This window comes from Triticum dicoccoides, chromosome 6A (assembly GCF_002162155.2).
Source record: "Triticum dicoccoides isolate Atlit2015 ecotype Zavitan chromosome 6A, WEW_v2.0, whole genome shotgun sequence".
NCBI classification, from domain to species: domain Eukaryota; kingdom Viridiplantae; phylum Streptophyta; class Magnoliopsida; order Poales; family Poaceae; genus Triticum; species Triticum dicoccoides.
Window position 1 is genome coordinate 115,173,965 of NC_041390.1, and position 9,614 is coordinate 115,183,578.

The following is a 9,614-nucleotide window of genomic DNA, read 5'->3' on the forward strand; positions in this document are numbered from 1 at the left end:
CGGCGGGGCTAGGCAGAGTAGCAGCGGGTCGCGGCGGCGCAAGGCAATGCAGCGGCTAGTTCAGCCAGGGCGGCAGCAGCGCAACATGGCAGGCGAGAGCAGCATGAGCGCAAGTGTGGTAGCAGGCGGATCCGTAAGCAACAGCAACAGGCAGGGCGCTCGGGCGGTTGTGGGAGGAGCCACGCCCGGCCGGACGCGGGTTGGTTATTAGGGGTGAGGGAGCGCGGCCACGGGCAGCGAGATGCGGTTGTTCGGCTTCGGCAGTTACGGCGACGGATCGAGGGGGAAAAGAGGGGGAACCGGTGGAGGGGCTCACCGCGAGTTCGGGGAGGTGCTTAGGGCAGTCGGGGATGGTCGGAATCGAGCGAATCGACGGCGGTGGCGCGACGCTGTGGCGGTGAAGAAGATGACCGTGATGTCGTCTTGGGGCCTCCTGATGCAAATGGAGTAGCAGGCAAGGACGAGCGCGATGTGATGTATCTCGCGGATAGTGCGAGATGGAAATCGGTGGCCGATGGCCACGCGCATGTTGATGGCGTGGCCATGGATGCGCGCGGGCAAGCTCGAGAGCGAAGGTGGGAGACGATGGAGAGGGGGAAAAGTGGCTAGGGTTTGGTGTAGGTCGCGGACGACGTCTTTAACCCTAGCAAGGGCCGTGGGAAGGCCGGCACGTCGCCTAGCCATCGGCCATGGCGGGGCGGTTGGATGGCCACCACGCACTCCCTGCCTCCTGTAGCAGGAGGTGGAAGGAGAGGTGCGGCTGGGCTGGGCCAGATGTGCACTGTGCACTTTGGCCCAGTGCACATTAGGTTTTACTCGTTTCTCTTTTATTTTGCTTTTTTGTTTTTTTATATTGTAATTTCTTTAGCCACTAATTGGATTTTATAAAATATGTAACTAGTCCCGTAAATAACATTGAAGTATATAGCACTGCAGAAGGCATTTGAAAAGCTTGGGAATTTTTATAGTTTTTTAAGTGGTTAAAACATTGTTTTGATCCCTCTTTTAATTATTTTAGGGCATTTAAATATTTTATTAAATGTTGATTTCACCACCATAATTACTTATGATTTATTTGTCACATCCAGAACATTTTAGTTTTAATATTTGAAAACTTTTATTGTTGAACTTGAATTTGAATTTTGAATCTGAACGGGATTGAATCATCGCGAGATTAACAACCGGACGTGGCATTGTTAGTAGAGATTACTGTGGCTTAATTATCCGGGCGTCACAATTCTCCTCCACATACGATCCTGGTCATGTATATCTTTGCCAACTTAGCACTAGTGTAAGTAGTCTTCACTGGGATGAAATGCGCTACCTTTGTCAAATGATCGACTACTACCCAAATCGAATCATAGCCTGAACATGTTCTGGGCAATCCCGTAATAAAATCCATGCCTAGCTTATCCCACTTCCATTCGGGTATTGGCAATGGCTGTAGCAATCCTGCTGGCTTCTGATTCTCTGCTTTTACTCTCTGACATACATCACAAACTGCTACATACTCCGCAATATCCTTCTTCATTCGGTCCACCAGAAAGTATCTTTCAAATCTAAATACATCTTGGTATTTCCTGGGTGAATCGAATATGGTGAATCATGGGCCTCTTGCAGAATTAACTTCCTGATCTCCGGGTTATTAGGTACATAAACACAGTCTTCAAACTATAAGGTATCATGCTCATCCTCACTAAATCCTTTAGCTTTTCCTTTGCTCATTTTCTCCTTTATAGAAACAATCTCCTGTCCTTTGAGCTTCTCTGATCTTATCCATCAAAGTAGACTGAATCTCCAATGCTGCTACATAGCCTCTGGGAACTATCTCCAAACATAGATCACGAAGATCCTCGGCTAACTCCCTTGGTAAATCTCCCGCCATTAGGGTGTTGACATGGCTTTTACGGCTCAATGCGTCGGCTACTACCTTAGCCTTCCTGAGATGATAATGCAATCTCATATCATAATCCTTGATGAGCTCCAACCATCTCCTTTGCCTCAGATTCAACTCCTTCTGTGTGAAAATGTACTTCAAACTCTTGTGATCCGTGTACACCTCACAGTGGTTTCCAATGAGAAAATGTCTCCAAGTTTTCAATGCATGCACTATGGCTGCTAACTCGAAATCATGCGTGGCATAATTCAACTCATGAGGCTTAAGCTATCGTGAGGCATATGAAACAACTCTTCCCTCCTGCATAAGTACTGCTCCAAGTCCTCGACGTGAAACATCGCAATATACCTCATAATCCTTGTTCTGATCCGGCAAAATCAATACTGGTGATGCAACCAAACGTTTCTTCAACTCCTAAAAACTGGCCTCACATTCCTCAGTCCATTTGAACTTGGTATCCTTCTTCAACAACTCCGTCATAGGTTTTGCAATCTTCGAGAAATTTTCAATGAATCTCCGTTAGTATCCTGTGAGTCCAAGAAAACTCCGGATCTCTCCAACTGTTGTTGGGGCTTCCCAATTCGTCACAGTGTCAACCTTGGTGGGATCTACTGCTATACCTTCTCCGGATATAACGTGTCCTAGGAATCCAACTTCCTTCAACCAAAATTCACATTTGCTAAACTTGGCATATAACTGATGTTTTCTGAGCTTCTCAAGTACCAAACGCAAATGCTCCTTATGCTCCTCTTCATTCTTCGAGTAAACCAGAATATCATCAATGAACACTACGACGAACTTATCCAAAAACTCCATAAACACTTTGTTCATCATGTTCATAAAATAGGCCGGGGCGTTAGTCAGACCAAATGACATAACGTTATACTCGTACAGCCCATACCTGGTGGTAAAAGCCATCTTAGGTATATCCTGCTCTCGAATTTTCAACTGATGGTATCCTGATCGCAGATCGATCTTGAAAAATACCTTAGCTCCTTGCAATCGATCAAACAGATCATTGATCATCGGTAGTGGGTACTTGTTCTTGATGGTTACTTCATTCAATCCTCGAGAATCAACAACCATCCTTAACGATCCATCCTTTTTCTCCACTAGAAGTACTGGCGATCCCCAAGGCGAAGAGCTTGGGCGAATATAACCTTTATCCAATAACTCTTTAATCTGCTTCTTAATCTCCTCCAAATCCTTTGCGGGCATCCTGTATGGTCTCTTAGATATTGACCCTGTGCCTGGCAAAAGCTCAATCAAAAACTCAATATCTCTATCCGGTGGCATGCCTAGCAACTCCTCTGGAAACACGTCAGGGAAATCCTTCACTACTGGTACTTCCTCCTGCACAACTCCTGTTAAGGAATTTACCTGAGTCCTTTTCGGCACATGCCGGGATACATACTTGATCCTTCTTCCTTCTGGCGTTGTAAGCAAAATTGACTTACTGGCACATTCAATTTTCCCTTCATACTTCGATAACCAATCCGTGCCTAATATCACATCCAATCCTTGAGATTCCAATACTATTAGTTCCGAGGGAAATACATAGTTACCGATCCTTAGTGGTAACCGATCACACCATAGGCTAGCCATATACTCTGCTCCAGGTGAGGTTACTAACATGGGTGACCTAAGGGCTTGGGTTGGCAGTTTATACTTATCCACAAATCCCCTTGATATGTATGAATGTGATGCACTAGTATAAAAAAGAACGAGTGCAGTAAATGACTTAACCAAAAACTTACCTATTACTGCATCTGGCTGAGCTTCAACCTCCTCCACGTTAACATGGTTCACCTGTCCTCTGTTGAAAGGGTTCGGCTTCTTCCCAGAGCTTCCATTGCCACTTCCATTCTAGGCTTCAGGACATTCATTGGCATAATGTCCGGTCTTCTGGCACTTAAAGCAAGTGACTTGGGTCAGGTCTCTCTTGGATGGGGTTGATGGGTTGGTATGGTTCTGGCCGTTGCTTCCTCCATTCCATTACCATTCTTGGGGCCATTATGATTATGCGAACTTCCTCCCCATGGGTATGCTGAAAAGGTCCTCCCGGTTTAGAGGTAAAACGCGGCTTCTGCTGAGCTCCAGAATTGTACTTCCCTTGTCCATACTTCCTCTTACGGTTCTCAATTTGTTGCTGCTTCCCTTCAATCATAAGAGCACGATCTACCAACTCCTGGTAGTTGTTGAAGGTTGCTACCATCAACTGCATGCTCAACTCATCATTCAGTCCTTCCAGGAACTTCTCCTGCTTAGCTGCATCCGTAGCAACGTCATCTGGGGCATAATGGGCTAGCTTACTAAAGTCATCCACATACTGGCCAACTGTCCGTCCTCCTTGGCACAAGTTGTGAAACTCACGCTTCTTCATGGCCATAGCTCCTGCTGAAACATGGGCAGTATGGAAAGCCTGCTGAAACTGGTCCCATGTGACAGTGTCGATAGGGAAAGTGGCTGTGAAATTCTCCCACCATGATGCTGCGGGTCCGTCAAGCTGATGTGCGGCAAACTTCACCTTTTCCGCATCTGTGCATCCTGCCGTGGTCAACTCCCTTGCTGTCTTGCGGAGCCAATCATCTGCTACTATGGCTCGGTGCTACTGGAAAACACCGGCGGATTCAGCCTAAGAAAACGGGCTAAGTGATCAACAGGTGGTGGTGGTGGGTTGTTGTTGTTGTTCCCCTGATTCTGATTCTGGACTAGCAACTGCATCAACATATTCTGCTGCTGGATCAGCTGAGTGAGCTCCAGTGGGAAGGTAAATCCGGGGTCACGTCTCGGAGGCATCTGATGGGTTTAGAAAAGATGAGATTTAAGAATAGAGAGGGGTCTAAAGAGAAAACACTACCCATATGCACATGAGGCAAAAGCAAGCGATTCACTTCATTCAATCAAACAAGGGCATACAATCGGTCTAACTATCGCAAAAGTGCTCGAACTACTATATTTACATGGTGGACTACTACTACTGATGGGGTGGTCTAGTAGAAATTTTCTTCGGTTGCAGACTCCATGATATCTACTCCAGCTTCATCAACATAGTCATCATCGCTATCATCTGGATCCGAGTCGGTGTCGTCGATGATGGTGTAGTCTTTCGGGTGAATCTCCTTAGTTTCTTCGTCTTCTTCTACTAGTGTAGGGCCTCCCATAAATATTCTGATCTTCATTGTTAGGTCGACATTCTTATCCACTAGTACTTTGATTTCCTCCTCATAATCTTCACGTGTAGCCTTGAGTTCTTTCTCCAGTTCTGTGATTCTTATCCTCGCCTTCTTCAGATCTATCATGTCCGCGCACATCTGGTTCTCCTGACGTCGAATGTGCTGGTTTAACTCCTGGATACAAGCTGCGATTGATCTATCCTTCTTGGTGCTGATCATCTCTCAATGCTCATCTCGGCGCCCACAAATCTGGTAGATTGTATCCTTAAGATCATTGCAGTAAACTTCTCCAATACGTCCCATGGTGATGTGAGCTGCCATGCTCTTTCCTAGACTCCAGGTTGGTGCATCAAAGGAAAACTCTATGGGCTCAGTGACTGGCATGAACGTCCTTCCTAGAACTTGAACTTGAATCATCCAGCGCTCCTCTTCAGGTAAAGTGGCGTTGTAGGTTCTGGTGAAGCTTGGTACTTCGATGTTCAGATATCTAGTGACTTCCTTCAAGTGACATCCAAAGGGTGTATCTTCATCCGGTTGTGTAAACTTGTTCCTTGCATCCGCCATCCTAAAAGAGTAGAAAAGATGAGGAGTCAGAATGAGAAGAGTGAGTAGTGATCTAGGGCTTTAGCTTAGTGGTCGTGTCCTACAGTTAGCGTGTGCTCTGGTACCATCTTGTAGCGACCAGACCTCAAACGGTCCAATGTCTGTGCTCTAGTGTCATCCCTGGATCAGTAATGCTGACACCGCACAGTACTTGAAGGATTTATAACAGAGTAGCAATCACACACTTATTACAACGAGTGTCTCAAAAGAGAACTTATTACATTTAATATGTCTTAAGGCCATCTAATAACGATAACAACGGAAGGCTTGGAAGATAAGTGAGTCCATCAACTCCAACGGCATCACTGAGTATAGAACCATGACCTAAAAGGCTCCTTACTCGTCGTCTGAAAAGTCTGCAACATGAACATTGCAGCCCGAAACGGGTCAGCACATGGAATATGCTGGCAAAGTAACACATAGAGAGCAATGAAAGAATAAGGCTATACTACATGCATATTTGGCTGTTGGAAAGCTCTACGGTTACAGTTTTGCGTAAAGCCAATTTTTCCCTACTACAAAGGAATAAATTTTATTTAACTATCATGGTAGTTGTTAAACATTGAGAGTGTAGACACCCTCTCAATCCCAATTAAGCATCATCCTTAAAACCCAACAAAATTAATTAGAGTAACATGATGAGATTCACATGATAATCCAAGTACTAGATACTCAAATTGTCCATAATCGGGGACACGGCTAACCATGATTAGTTTATACACTCTGCAGAGGTTTGCGCACTTTTCCCCACAAGACTCGATCTCCTCCGTTGGGATTCTCGCACTACATGGTGTTTGAGAAACGGATGACCGAGACATAGTCTTTCAGAAGCGCTTGCACCTTACGAACGGGTAGACCATACCAACCTACATCCCCTACATCTGCTGGTCTACCACTATAAGAGTTCACACGACTTAGTCAACTATGCTAGAGCCCATAGTAGCTTGTGGCTGCACACGGAAGTTTCTAGTATGAATAATCTCATGATCCCTTTGAGCCTGGGTGGCGGTCCAAAAGAAAAAAGGCAATCGCTAGAATACCCAGGTGCCTCAATCCACCCAGATGTGTGTTTAAGTTGCCACCTTAGATAAACCATTAATTTAACAATCTCACATTTGTCATGGATACACTCACCCAATCCACGTCTACTAGCATAGCATGACAATAAGCAAACGTAGAAATAACTCCCAAAGGTTTGATAATAAAATAGGTAATAGGTACTACCTCATCTACTTCCCAAAACCCACAATTTAATTAGATCCTAATCATGCATTGTTTGAGGATTGATCTAATGCAATAAAAACTGGGTAGTAGGAGGTATGATCAAAGTGTTACTTGCCTTGCTGATGATCCGCAAAACCTAGCGATTCGAAGTAGCAAGCGGCGCACTCCGGGTACTCTATCGCAATCAAACAAGCATACAATAAGTACTCATCTAATGCACGGGTAAAACTCAAATAAGAGATCTAAGCAGAAAGTTCAACTTAAGAACTCCGGTTTGCAAAAAGAATCAAATCGAACGAAGCAACGAAAAACAAGCGGCAAAAGAAACAAGCTTCGTTTACTAATCTGGATCTAGGTCAAATTTTACAGAGGAAAAAACTTGTTTGAGTTGGTTAAACGGAAAGAGGGTTTCAAGACGAAACTTCAGGCGCTTGAATCGCCTGATTCTGACAAACGAGCGAAAAGTTATACTAGAACGAAAATCGGATCAGAAAAAATCGCGAAAAAAATCCGAGAAAAAGAAAAACGATGAACAGATTAATTAACGAATGTTCGTTATCTGGATCTAAACGATGAACGCGTTCGTTAAAACGAACGAACGAGCGAACACTCGCTAATTAACCTAAACCGAAAAAACCGATCTAATAAATAAAAAATGGATCTAAAAAACCGACGAAAAACCGGCGGATAAACCGAACGATTTTTCTAAAAAAACGGCGGCGGGGTCAACCTTGGCGGGCGGGTCCAGCATCGTCGGCGGCGGCTCCGGCGGCTGCGGCGCGGGGCGGCGGCGACGGCGGCGGATTGGGGCGCGGGCTAGGGTTTCCTGGGGCGGCGGCTTGGGCTAAAGCGGCCCGGGGTGGCGCTATTTAAAGGGCCCCCGGCCAGAGGAGTCCTGGCCGATCCCGGGCCGTAGTCGGTTCGTTTTTTTAAATAATTACACGCAGAAAAACAAATAAAAGAAATACTAAACGGACTCCAAAAATCTCGAAATAAATTTTCCCCGGCTTCTAAAATCAAGCCACACAGGATGAACATTTATTTGGGGCCTAAATGCAATATTGAAAAACACACATTTTCCCTAAATTCAAATAAAATAGCAAATAAAACCAAAATAAAATCTTATTTGATTTTATTATTAAATCCTCAATATTTCTTTATTTTTGGGAAAGTAATTTTATTCCCTCTCTCATATTTTTATGATAGAAATAAATGAAGATAAAATAAATAATATCAAATGATCCTATTTTCAAAATTTGAGAAAACTCAAATATGAAAATAACGAAATCCCCAACTCTCTCCGAGGGTCCTTGAGTGGCGTAGAATCTCTAGGATCAACCAAAATGCAATAAAATATGATATGCAATGATGATCTAATGTATAACATTCCAAATTGAAAATTTGGGATGTTACAAGATAAGGGTTTGTGATGGGTACTTGGTGTGTTGAGTTTTGCATAGAGCTCCCCGGCAACGGCGCCAAAAATCCTTCTTGCTACCTCTTGAGCACTGCGTTGGTTTTCCATTGAAGAGGAAAGGGTGATGCAGAAAAGTAGCATAAGTATTTCCCTCAGTTTTTGAGAACCAAGGTATCAATCCAGTAGGAGGCCACACACGAGTCCCTCGCACCTACACAAACAAATAAATCCTCGCAACCAACGCAATAAGGGGTTGTCAATCCCTACACGGTCATGTACGAGAGTGAGATCTGATAGATATGTTAAGATAATATTTTTGGTATTTTCTATGATAAAGATGCAAAGTAAAATAAAAGGCAATAAAAATAACTAAGTGTTGGAAAATTAATATGATGGGAAATAGAACCGGGGGCCATAGGCTTCACTAGTGGCTTCTCTCAAGAGCATAAGTATTTACGGTGGGTGAACAAATTATTGTTGAGCAATTGACAGAATTGAGCATAGTTATGAGAATATCTAGGTATGATCATGTATATAGGCACCACGTCCAAGACAAGTAGACCGACTCCTTCCTGCATCTACTACTATTACTCCACACCTCGACCGCTATCCAGCATGCATGTAGAGTATTAAGTTCATAAGAACAGAGTAACGCTTTAAGCAAGATGACATGATGTAGAGGGATAAACTCATGCAATATGATATAAACCCCATCTTGTTATCCTCGATGGCAACAATACAATACGTGCCTTGCTGCCCCTGCTGTCACTGGGAAAGGACACCACAATATTGAACCCAAAGCTAAGCACTTCTCCCATTGCAAGAAAGATCAATCTAGTAGGCCAAACCAAACTGATAATTCGAAGAGACTTGCAAAGATAACCAATCATACATAAAATAATTCAGAGAAGATTCAAATATTGTTCATAGATAAACTTGATCATGAACCCACAATTCATCGGTCTCAACAAACACACCGCAAAAGAAGATTACATCGAATAGATCTCCACGAGAGAGGGGGGGGACATTGTATTTAGATCCAAAAAGAGAGAAGAAGCCATCTAGCTAATAACTATGGACCCGAAGGTCTGAGGTAAACTACTCACACTTCATCGGAGGGGCTATGGTGTTGATGTAGAAGCCCTCCGTGATCGATGCCCCCTCCGACGGAGCTCCGGAAAAGGCCCCAAGATGGGACCTCGTGGATACAGAAAGTTACGGCGGTGGAATTAGGGTTTTTGCTCCGTATCTGGTAGTTTGGGGGTACATAGGTATATATAGGAGGAAGGAGTATGTC